Raw genomic sequence first — 12,644 nt, forward strand, 5'->3', positions numbered from 1 at the left:
AGTCTAGGTTGGGGCTCATTGAAAAGAGAAACTTCCCTTCCAAAAGTCTGTCAGATCCTCCTTTATTTCCAGGGTTATCAGAATGATGTGAGGGTCTTGATGCATCTTCTGATCCCAGCAAGCTCTTAAATAGAACTGGAGAAATCTCATATGAAGTCGCCCCAGTCTTACAAAATGCTCCAGAGAAGTCATCATTCCCAAGAGACTCATCCACTGGGTGGCAGAGCAAGAATGAAGCGAGAGGACGGGGTCTACCTTCCTCAGACAGTCTTCTACTCTCTTGAGTGACGGAGAAACCCCAAAATTCAGTTTATCAGAACACCCAAATAAAGAATCTTCTGAGTGGGAACCATTTGTGATTTCTCGAAGTTCATTAGTAGTCCTAATTCCTGGGTTAAAAGAAGAGTCTTCTGCTTCTGTAAGTCCTCCATGCATCATTTCTTCGTGGGCAAACAAATTAGCCAGCTGTCCAGCTATAGCGCGATACTCACTCCCGCTAAATGTAGCCAACACTCGAGTGACAACTTGGGCCATTGAGAGACCGAAACAAAGTGATTGAAACTGATAGATCTGGTCCTCGAAAACAAATCGTAGGTATTTCCTTGAGTCCGGGTGAATCGGAACATGGAAATAAGCGTCTTGCATGTCCAGGGAGATCATCCAATCTCCCTGACAAGATGGAAGCAAGAACTGAGTGGATGGTTTTCATGTTCAATTTTGCTTTTTCTAAAAAGACGTTCAAAGCCCTTACGTCGAGCACCGGTCTCCAAAATCTAATCCTTCGGGCCAGCCCTAGGAGAGCTGTTAATCAGCTCAGTGGTCTGGTTAAACCAAGATTAGTCAACTTAACCGGTCTCCAACCACCTGAAGCCTTGGGCACTACAAAAAGGTGATTGTAAAATCCTTTTGCGTCTGCCTTTTTTACTAATTCTATTGGTTCTTTGCTCAGAAGAGAGGACACTTCCTTCGACAGGGCTGAATACCTCTCCGATTGTATGGAGTAAGCCGTCAGTATGACAGGAGTGTTGGTCAATGGCGGATTCTCCCTGAAGGGGATAGAAAAAAGTATACCTTAGTTTAACCAGACCACTGAGCTGATTAACAGCTCTCCTAGGGCTGGCCCGAAGGATTAGACTTATTTTACGTGGCTAAGAACGTGGCTAGCAACAGGACCTATGGCTTATTGTGGAATCCGAAACACATTATACTGAGAAATGAATTTCTATCACCAGAAATAAATTCCTTTACTTCTTCACTGGCTGGCCGGAGACTCAAACTCAGGCCAAGCAGAGTGCTAGCCGACAACTCTACCAAATCATCCAACAAGGAACTTGAAGGGGGATAGAGTATCACGCCCTTAAAACTTTCACCACCCACTGATCCACTCCTTTTTTGCTCCATCTCTCCCAGAGGAGACGTAGCCTGGCCCCTACCGGAGCATGAAGGACTAAATTCTCACTTGCGAAAGGATGATTTGGCAGAAGATTTCTTGACTGCTTGGGGAGCAAATGTAACTGATCTTTGGGACCTGGAGCACAGTCTCTGATTCCTTCCACAAAACAGTTTTGGTTGCTTGAGAGGAGATGGTTTAACTGAGAAGGCAAACCAGTCCCTCTGGCGCTTCGTCGATTGGGTTAACAAATCTTGGGTTGATTTCTGGTGTAGACTTGCTGCAATCTCACTTGCGGCGGGCTGTGGAAACAAATGCTGCTTATCCAGAGGGGAAACGAGGAGCGCCGATTTCCGAGGGGCCGTAATGCTCTGATGTGAACAAGACTCAAAGTTCGCGCTTCTTAAGCATGCCCATGGCATGAAGAGCAGCTAATTCCTGTGAGCCATCTCTAACGGCTTTATCTGTGCAGAGTGAAGAGAAATTTAAAAAGGTCTGTGACTTTATCACACAAACATGCTGGATCCTGAAGGTTCTTGGCAACTGCTCCCAAACACCAATCGAGAAAACTCAACACCTCGAAGGACTTGAACAACCTCTTCAACAAATGATCCATCTCCCATGCTGAAAAGAACGTCGTGGCCGAAGTGAGAGCCGACCTACGCCCTGAGTCAATGAGAGCAGAAAAGTCCCCCTGGGAGGAGGCAGCCACTCCCAGGGAAGGAGCTTCTCCCGTTGCGTACGACAAGTACCGCATATGTGCGAGATGAGATGGAGGAATACTAAAACAGGCTTTCCCTTGATCCCTCTTCTCGGAAAGCCAGTTCTCTACTTGGTGAAAAGCTTTCTTCGACGAAGAAGAAAGAACCATCTTAGGAAGTCTCGTCGAATCCACAGGCTTATTGCTCCTCAAGAACGACGAAGCTGGGAGGAAAGAGAAGCCAGAGTGAAAAATTCTGGGAACTGCTGCAGAAGGAACTTGAGGAGTGTCACATATGGCATAGAAGACGAGTCCTGCTCCCCTTCTTCAGATGAGACTGGAGACATAATAGGGTCTAACTCAGGTGGTGTCTGTAAAAGATGAAGGATATTATCAAGTTTACGTTGCAAAGGCGCAAGAGCTGGTCCAACACAGGAGAAGGATTATAAGAAGCTGCAGGGCGCTTGGAGTCTTGAGGGGGCTCAAGCGCTAGGGGAAGATCAGAAGCTTCAGGGCGCTCTGACGAAAAAAGTGTCCGACCATCTCAAGATGCCTGACTGCCGCAGGACGCTTGACTGCATCAGGGTGCCTGGCTGTTACAGGGAGCTTGCCTGCTTCATGGTATGCATCAAAGCGTTCCACCAATACAGGACTTTCAGAGGGAACAGGGCGCTTACGCAAAATCTGGAGTTGCTCACCTGAGGTGTGCAGCAAGCTAGAACCTCGCTCCTGGCGCTGAGGAGAGGAGAAATGCTCTGGACTGTCCCACTTGCTACACGTAAGTTGAGGACTGAAGGAAGGCTCCCTCATTCTCTTGTAAGGGAAATGTGAGGACTGATCTTTACCCGAGAAACGTCTCTTAAGTGGGGCAAGATTCATCGGGAAAGTGACAAAGACGGCTCTTATGAGGCAAGGACTCCTCAGAACTTGGCGAAACCCGATGTACTTTTGAGACACCTTTCCAGCGGCTCTCTAATCGCAACCTGGGATGCAACAGGCTGGACTGAGGGGATGACTGCCGTGGGCAGACCTCACTGTCCTCCCTTGAGCTACCGGCATGTCTCCTCCCAGGTAGCGGGGAGTATGGCAGGGACCGATGCCTAGGAGAATCGGCGGGACGAGCAGCTGCCTCCTTCACTGACACTTTTACCTTTAGCACTGTTTTCAAACTTGTCCATCAGGATACACATTGATGCCTATAACTGGGTCACTGTATTCACTACTAGATTTAAATACGTTGCTCAAACTTATTCTCAAGGCTGGCAAAGCAATCAGGTTTGGAAGTGATGGGGCCAGGAGAAGGAGTACTTGGTTTAGGAGAATTAATTGATAAAGGTGGGGAAAGGTTAACAGTTGGAGAATAAACAGACATGTCAGCCTTATTAAATCTAGGAGTGAAAGCCTGACTAGGTAATTTCCTGCTGGCTTTAGCGGCTGCTCTCCTCTTCCTATCTCTTTCTAACTTGGCTAAATGAGAATTTGAAGTTTTCCATTTCTGTTCTCCCCAATCCCTGCACTCGCCACACGTCAAATTAACAGAGCAAACTTGTCCTCTACAACTGAAACACAAGGTGTGAGAATCGTATGTAAATTTTGTCATCTGGGTATTGCAGCCTTTACTACAATACCAGAAACTAGAACTACCTAACTAATTGAAAAGTCAAATCCAAAGGGTCACTATGTGAAAAAAAAATGCCAAAAAGGCTACAAAAATACTTCACCAAGGAAGAAAATTATGAATCCAAAACTCTAAACTGCTGTAACAACACCAGGTGTTGACGCTACAAGCGGCAGAAACAAATTGTAGTGTTGGTGATGAGGTTCCTCTTTCATACCCTGTGCGTGGGCAGGGCATAGTCACCTACACAAAACAAAAGAATTGTTACCGTAGAATTCAGAATTCTAACTGCCATTCGAGTAGAAACTCTTAGCTAAGTAATTACTAGGTAAGTTACTTGTATAAAAATCAGGGATTTAAAACAAAGAGCCTAAAAGATTGCTCCTCAGACTAAAGGCTTTACTGTTTCTAAACATGATTCTGCATACTTAAGGTAGTGAGCAGCAAAAAACAAATTGCACTTCTACTGCACCGCATTGATCCCATCCTCAAGTGACAAATTTTCATCAAACTAAATGAAGTAGCAACAGCTTTCACATTACGAATATTTACCTTCAATAAAGGTAAAAGGTATGGAGCTAGTTCTCATGTACTAGCCTAATCAAATACATCACAGAGAACCTTGTGTTCTTTGACGAAGACATTCTAGGTTTCTAAAATAAAAAAACCAAAGGTTAACTTTGCCTCCTCCATGCTTAGCCTTTGACAAAGATATAAAGATGTTCTACGTTTCTACAACCCCAAAACAAAAGGATAACACTGCCTCTTCCATGCTCAACCCTTGACAAAGACATCTCGGTAATCTTAAAAGTTTTAACTGTTTCCTCTTCTTCCCCACCCAAGAGGTTAAATTGAAATTCTTACAGTTCTTTGAAAAGCCTTAGAATAATTCTCAGCTCTAAGGCAAAAAGATAAAATAGCATTCCCTTTACAACAGCCTTAAGGAGAGTGCTTGCAATAAATTTACTCTTTTAGCTGCCAATAGTGTTAAATAAAAGAAGGTTCTATAGTGAATAATTCAATGGAACTCATTCCCAAGGCTCAAAAGAATTTGCAGATAAAATTTAAACCTGCTTCTAAATTCCAGAGTGAGATTCATGCAAAGTTATAGGGGCTTCAATCTCAACTGATCTTAACACTTAACACTTTCATATCTGTATAGTTTGAGCACTGTGCCTACCTGACCCCACCAAGGTGTCTGGAAGCGCTCGACAGTGCGAAAAAATAATTTTGAAAATTCAGCAAAAATAGAAATTTTATGCCCACAACGTTCATTTTGCTGTCCTTTTTTTTCTAAATGTTTATATTTTATGGTGGAATAGTCAGAATAAGAGTCCCAGCCTTTAAATACGAAAAAATGAGAGTTATTTAACGAAAAAAAAAAAAAAAAAAAAAAAAAAAAAAAAAAAAAAATTTTACTTATTTTTATATTTTCGTTCGTAACCCAAAAACTATGAAAGTCAGGCGAATTAATTATTTTTTATGAGAAGGCCATCAAAATTCTCTAAATATCGACATATAAAACAATGGGAAACGAATAAGTCCAGCTGGTGAAAAAATTGATAGAAAAGAGGGTAAGAAACAGAGCGCTCTGCCCGGCGTATGGTGAGAATTATCGCTAGAAAAATTTTTACTTTGAAGACCCCTATCTTGGTTATTTTTCATAGAAATTACTTTGTAAATATACGAAAATGTAGAGGAAAGGTTGAGGAATAAAGTGAGTCAAGAAAAATGGCTTTGATAACGGCAACAGTTTCATTTTGACATAAGTTGACCAAAACGTAAAGAAAAAATGTTACCGTTGTCAACATTATTGTTCGTAGCTCAAAAACTTTAACAGTTAGGCGAATTAATTATTTTTTATGAGAAGGCCAACAAAATTCTCTAAATATCGACATATAAAACAATGGAAAACGAATAAGTCCAGCTGGTGAAAAAATTGATAGAAAAGAGGGTAAGAAACAGAGCGCTCTGCCCGGTGTATGGTGAGAATTATCGCTAGAAAAAATTTTACTTTGAAGAGCCCTAGCTTGGATATTTTTCATAGAATTTACTTTGTAAATATACAAAAATGTAGAGGAAAGGTTGAGGAATATAGTGAGAGTCAAGAAAAATGGCTTTGGTAATGGCAACAGTTTCATTTTGATGTTATAAGCTGATCGACGTGAAAAAAAAAAAAAGTTACCGTTGTCAACATTATCGTTCGTAGCTCAAAAGCTATAACAGTTAGGCGAATGAATGATTTTTTATGAGAAAGCCAACAAAATTCTCTAAATATCGATATATATAATAATGAAAAATGAAATTAAGAGCCCTGCCTAAAACCCAGACTTTTTTATGTGATGCACTAATGCATTTTCCGCTAGTTTTACCATAAAAACTTTGTGAAAGCATGTTGGAAACTGTTCTCTATTGACGTCACTGTATGTTAACAACCACACTTGTTTACCCTAGCTCGCACGCATGGTCTCTGACAGAGAAGTGTGGCCTGCCAGGCCTGCGTGGGTGGGATCAGCTGATGTCATTGTGAGAATTTTACTACGCCAGGGATTTGCGCATGCGCAGTTCAGGAACTAAAAAATTTATAGAAAAAGAGGGTACAAAACAGAATGTTTCCAAATAATGTAATCCCACATTTCAAAAAAAAAAATGTACGATACGAGAGAGGTGTGGGTAGGATGAGCTGATTTCATTGTGAGAAATTTACTATGCCAGGTATTTGCGCATGCGCAGTATAGGAACTGCTTGGCTGGTGTATTGATGCCTGAGTTACACGGTCCAAGGTATGCTTTAGCCTATGGAAACCACCAACTGTCGTAATAAAAAAAAAAATTTACTCTTAACACATGTATGAAAAATTTCGGCAAATTTGACGTAGCGGTATGTCAGTTGGGTAAAAAGGGGAGTAGGGTAATTTGACATACCACTACGTCAATTGGGTATGAAAGTGTTAAGGTGCTGATCACCAGCCAGATCTAATACCATAGGACACAATACCGAGTGTGGAACAATAACCTTGAAAGTACTCAGCTTTTTTAAAAAAATCTTACTATATCTAAGACAGCAGGGAAACTTTGATGTCTACAAGGTTCCAATAGCTGAAAATTCCTCTGGAGCAGCACCCTGAGCAATACACAAGGCCACAGTTGTTTTCCATCTGATTAAGGATAGAACCCAACCTCTGAAAATCCCCTTCTTGGGAGGAGACAGTTGAGCATCTCCAAGCAGTTAAGTGTGAGGTGCAGAATTTAGTGGAAGCGGAAAAATTCTGTAGTTCCACTCGATTTCCCCCTTAATGGAAGAATAAGAGCAAGATCTACCGAGAGAGCCGGAAGTCCGAAAATCATTTGCTCTGAGGCTACTAGGGCTCCACAGGAGTCACTGGGCAGTTCTTGAACTTGAAATTTGCTCAATACTTCCTTAGAGTAGATAGAGGAGGAAGGGCTATGAGTCTGAATCAGGCCAATCTTAAAGAAACACATCCACTGCTCAAGCCTGCCAGGCGCTCCTGTTAATCTGCATGCTTATAATTCTGCATCTGAGTGCTCCTCTAATCCCATAGCAACAGTCAAACTTGCAGGTGTAATGGCCACTCTGTAGTTAATCTTGGTCTATCTGAATCCTCAATTGCCAAAAACACTGTTCTTCCTCAGAATGAATTATCAAACCGGTACCATGTTCATTTCCCTCAAAGGTGCAATCTTCCCACTATGACTTAGTTTCTGACCAGGGATAAACCTGCTAGGAATCTTTGATGGTCTTTCCACTGTGATGAAGTTTTAAGCTTTACCTGGTGTAGTGTTGACCATTCTATGGTGTGTAAATGTAATGACACTTGTCAAATTCTTTGTTTCATGTTACACAACAGAAGGAAAAACAAAACCTGGATGTAGGTTTAAGAATAAAAGGGTCAACTCTTCTACAGAACCTGGCTACAGTGATTGGTCAACTCTTCTACAGAACCTGGCTACAATGATGGTCCTGGGTTACTTACAAGTTTAATGAACATTGGCTGTAAGTCGTAATCTCTTATGCTGAGACTGTACTATATTTGAACCTGATTATTCTGACTAATAATTCCCCAGTGAGGCCTTGTTTCCTAAGAAAGCCCTTACCACTTAGGAAGCTTCCTTCAAGGCTAAAATTCTTCAAGTAGCAAGTGCCTATTTATCTTCTGACAGACAAAGCTGCAAATTTCAAGTATCATCACTACATCACTAGATAATAATGAGGATTTAGGGAAGTCGACTGAAAATCATAATGCACAGAGACTGAGCCAAGTGAAGCAACAGATTTTTGGCCTTTGGAACACTGTCGACAGAGTTGGTCAACTTGAACCAGTGACTCAACAGAAAAGATTTTTTGCTCCTAGAAGTTGACACCATCCACCTTTGGGCAACAAATTCCGTGAACACTTATAGAGGCGGTGTACATAAGCCCAAAGCACCCTGAACAGCAATACCTCCTCTGTAAATACACCTCAAAAGACCTGCATGACTAAGGATGTACTGGTATGAGAAAAATGTCTCCTGAACATCCACCAAACCATCTGATCGTTCTTTTGGAAAGTCACTAAAACCATGTTAGAAAAATAAAAAAGCATGGGGACAGACACAAAGTTATTCAGTCTCAGTGTGTCCAACACTAGGCACTAATTTCCAGTTGCTTATGGAACTAGGAAAAAGTCAGAGGTAAAATCCCAGTGAATTACTGCCTGGTCCATTTCATTCTCTCTAATTTACAACCTTCTGCTGAAGAATGAGAGACTTCTGCTTGAGAAGACAAAGGAACATCTGTAGAAAACTAAACCAGTGGAAGGTAACCTAACACGAATCATAAATCTCCTTCAGTGCCTCAACCAAGTAAAATCCTGCTCCTAAGTTTCTTGAAGCACACCAGGAGGCCTGCAACTGGCCATCTACCAGAACCTGAAGGCTGAACTTATCCCTGAAAGGTATAAAATAAGACTTGTACTAATATATCTTCCCTTACTGCCTCAACCTGTGCAACATAAGCCTTTATTACAGATAGGAGCATGAGTGTTCTCACTTCTTCCAAACTGAGTAAGAAAAACCTTGAGACCATTTGCCTGCAGCACTGGAAACAAGTTTGCATGCACAAGTTCAATGCTAATGCTCTTCCTCGCTAAACTTCGGCTGGCGCCAAAAACAGAGCTGGCTTCACATACTCCCTAAGCTGACTCCACAAACACACTAAGCTGGCACCTCAACCTCTAAAGCTGCCACAAGGAAGAGGCAATAATACTGTACTGAGCAAAGTTCAATAAAAGATAAAAACTAAAAAATTCTACATTGAGACTCCGTTTCAGCAAGTCCAAATCACTTCTCAGTCTCGAGTTTGTCTCTTCACAGGAAAAAGATAGAAAAACTGATCTTCTACTGAAACCAGTTTAAGCGCCTATACTGCAAGTGGCGGTGCTCCAGAACTTCATAAAATTCCAGAAGACAATCCCTGCCAGACTTAAAGGGAGCTTGGCGTGCCTGAGTACAAGAAAACTTATGAAACGCACTATAATTGAAGGAGAAAGCTTGTGTTCTCTTTCTCCAAATACTTAAAGGGTGCCAAAATACTTGAAAACAGAGACTATTCTCTATGTCGTCTCTTTCCTCAACTAAATGAGGATACGGCAAAACACAACGGTACAGTAAACGCTGATCAAACTGACTGAGATCCTCCGATTCTAAATCTCCTTTCCCTAGAGGGAGATAGGCGACAGCTACCTAGTGCCTGCATCACAACCACAACCAGATGAAAGGGCGACGGAAACACAGAATGAAGAGACTCAGCTGAGTAAAAGAAAATGGGAAATGTTGGGAGTCGGTGGGAAGAGGAGTTACAATGACTCTTCTACCTCATCCGAATGCAGACTTGAGAGCATTCCCATACAACACATCCTTAGAAACATATGTAGCAACAATAATATCTAGCTTGGAAACAACAGCAGATACTATAAACATGGTAGATTTGCAAACAGAAAAATTAACTGAGGCAGAAGTAAAAGATTCGCCAACAGCTGAAGAAGCAGCATGCAAAGAATGAACAAGTGCATTTCAACAGAGAAAGAGGAATAGGCTAGTAGACAAGGATTTAGAATGAGCACAAGACGAAGAGATTGGTTAATCTTTCGACTGAGTCAACATAACATCAGAACATGTAAAACTCGCTACAGACACATTACGATTAAAAAAACTGTCTATACCTACAAGCAGTCCCTGGTTTACAACAGTGGTTCCATTCCTGTGTTGCATCATTAGCCAAAAATCATCGTAAGCCAAGACATCCTCAAAAATCTTAAGAAAACCTTACTTTTAATCCTTTGGGTGTCTTGAAAACGAAGTTACCTGCATTTTTATTGAGTTTTTCATCAAAAATTCCTCCAAATTTTTATTATTATTCTGCCGTTTTGGAGCCATATTTCTTCCGTCGCATCAGCATCGTAAACCGGGAAATAATTTCTGATCAATATAATTAAAAAGCGTCGTAAGCTGAACCCGTTGTAACCAGAGGACTGCCTGTATATAATTGGTCCTATCAGTGCTAACAACTTCATACTCGGTGCCAGTGGCAGCAGAAGTTGCATGCTTAGTGAAGATTATTTTACCAAGATAATCTTTTAGCTAATGTATTATACGAGACCCAGAGAATGAAAAACGGAGAGGCAGATGACAGAGGGCACAGAACCAAATCGCCCCAAGAACCGACTGGGTCCCCTGGCAGCGGACTCTTCCAATGTTGCAGGCCAGTCCTAGGCTTGGGCTACAGACAGGCGAGGGCACCGACACCTTACCACTTATGAGGGAATGCAAAAATGATTGCATACTAAGGGGGACCTGGATCGGTTCCTTAACCAATTAAGACAAACCCTGTACTGACCAAAATAAAGTTTATGTTCTGTTCTGAATTTTCAATACTCTTTTCCTGAACTGAATGGGAAGTGGAAGGCGGAACTAAAGATGAAGTCTCACTACTAACTAAAGCATTAGCAAAAGGAAAAGCCTGGAGAAGGGGGAGAGATGGCGGGTTGGTGACCTGACCTAACTAGTTGCTTTCACGATCTATCTGCTTCCCTTCTCTTCCTATACTAAAGAACTTGAGCAGAAAGTCCTTCAAAAACCCCTACTTTCTCACATCTATAGTCAAGTCACACTTTATAACATTGAAGCCAGCACAAACACTGTGTATCTCCTAAAAAATCAACATCCTGCTAGCAGAGTAATCATTCCTACAGCACCTGATGTTCTTAGCCTTGATTCCAGCAGAGGCATCCTAAGAAGAATAAATGTAGAGTATCATGATAGCAGCAAACAGCCATGAAATACCAACAAGTGCCTATAACCAACTGCGGCAAGGAGAATTCTGACGAGCTAAAACACTCAAAACACACCTGGTGGAGAACAGATGTACTAGACAGTCATTCTTTTGTTTGAATGCTGACTCGCCTATCGGCAAGGAGATTTAAGCTATCTTTAACAGCAGGTAAGATCCATCCAAAATAAAAAGGTTCTGAAGGTGTAACAGGAGGAATAACTTGCACCTGAAGGAAGGATGGTGTGAAAAATCTGTACATGATCTGCTAATCAACGACACCATTCACTAATCCACTCCATGTCACTTCTGAGACTCAGGTCAGTGTCGTTTCTCATACGTGGAAACTCTAATACATGCACAAGTGTTGCATCATCGGCATACTGAACAATCCTGTTTTCAAAGCCAACAACCATACAAACAATATCGTATAGCCAACAACCATACAAACAATATCGTATAACATACAGTCAATAATAACATTCACAAAATTTTTTTTATGAATTATATAATTTGAAATGTTACTCCATGAAAATATAAAAATTGGAAACAAAATAAGATGATAATTAGAATGAACTAAGGGTGGCAACAATGAAACTATCAGTTGCTTGAGCCAAATATAACCCTTCTAAACTTTATAGTTTAGTTTTCAGCATCTGAGACAAAAATATCGTGGGTGAAACAAAACGTTCCTTAACCAATCTTCCCTAAGAAGAAAGTAACATACAACTGATGCAACTTCCTGGATGCTACCATTCAGTTTCTTTTTATCCGAGTACAACCACCTTCACTGGTAATTTCAGTTTACTAACTACAATCATTTTTGCCAAATACTCAAGTTTCTTTCCAGCCTCTCAAATGATGACCGAAGAGCTTCAGAAGGCAAAAACTCTAAACCACTCCAATCCCATCCTCTCCGAAGGCCTAAGTAGAGGCCAACCCCTCATTCAAATATGGATAGATAGTAAAGCCCAAGTGCAGTTGGGTCTAAGAGGCTTATTATAAAAGTTATATCAAAACCATTAAGTCCCATGTAATAAATGGAATGGGTGAAATGGGTAATAGAATGAAAAATTAGTTGCAAATTGATACTTATTTTCAATTATTAAAACCAGAAAGCTAGACAACAATGGCAATGCAATTACAAAAAACAGGGCATTTTCTTTTAATGTATACCATGCCTTAGATGATCCCAACTGTATTACTCTCATTCTGAGTGTGTGCCAACATGTTTTAGAGAGAGAGAGAGAGAGAGAGAGAGAGAGAGAGAGAGAGAGAGAGAGAGAGAGAGAGAGAGAGAGAGAGAGAGAGAGAGAGAGAGAGAGAGAGAGAGTGTGTGTGTGTGTGTGTGTGTGTGTGTGTGTGTGTGTGTGTGTGTGTGTGTGTGTGTGTGTGTGTGTGTGTGTGTGTGTGTGTGTGTGTGTGTGTGTGTGTGTGTGTGTGTGTGTGTGTGTGTGTGTGTGTGTGTGTGTGTGTGTGTGTGTGTGTGTAACAGACAGGACTGATACTTCTTTCATCTTATACATCCCACTAAGAGAATCCAAAGAAGTCTTCAACTTTTTGAGAGTACAATATCAGCAAGATCAGAAGTTCAGAATGTACAGCACATA

At 41.3% G+C, this 12,644-nt stretch overlaps 1 protein-coding gene across 2 annotated transcripts in view; it reads right to left on the reverse strand.

The window, feature by feature from the left end:
• Positions 1–12,644, reverse strand: part of LOC136844943 (uncharacterized) — a 96,012-nt gene that overhangs the window by 38,533 nt on the left and 44,835 nt on the right. The window lies entirely within an intron of this gene.

Source organism: Macrobrachium rosenbergii, chromosome 13 (assembly GCF_040412425.1).
Source record: "Macrobrachium rosenbergii isolate ZJJX-2024 chromosome 13, ASM4041242v1, whole genome shotgun sequence".
In the NCBI taxonomy this organism is placed as follows: domain Eukaryota; kingdom Metazoa; phylum Arthropoda; class Malacostraca; order Decapoda; family Palaemonidae; genus Macrobrachium; species Macrobrachium rosenbergii.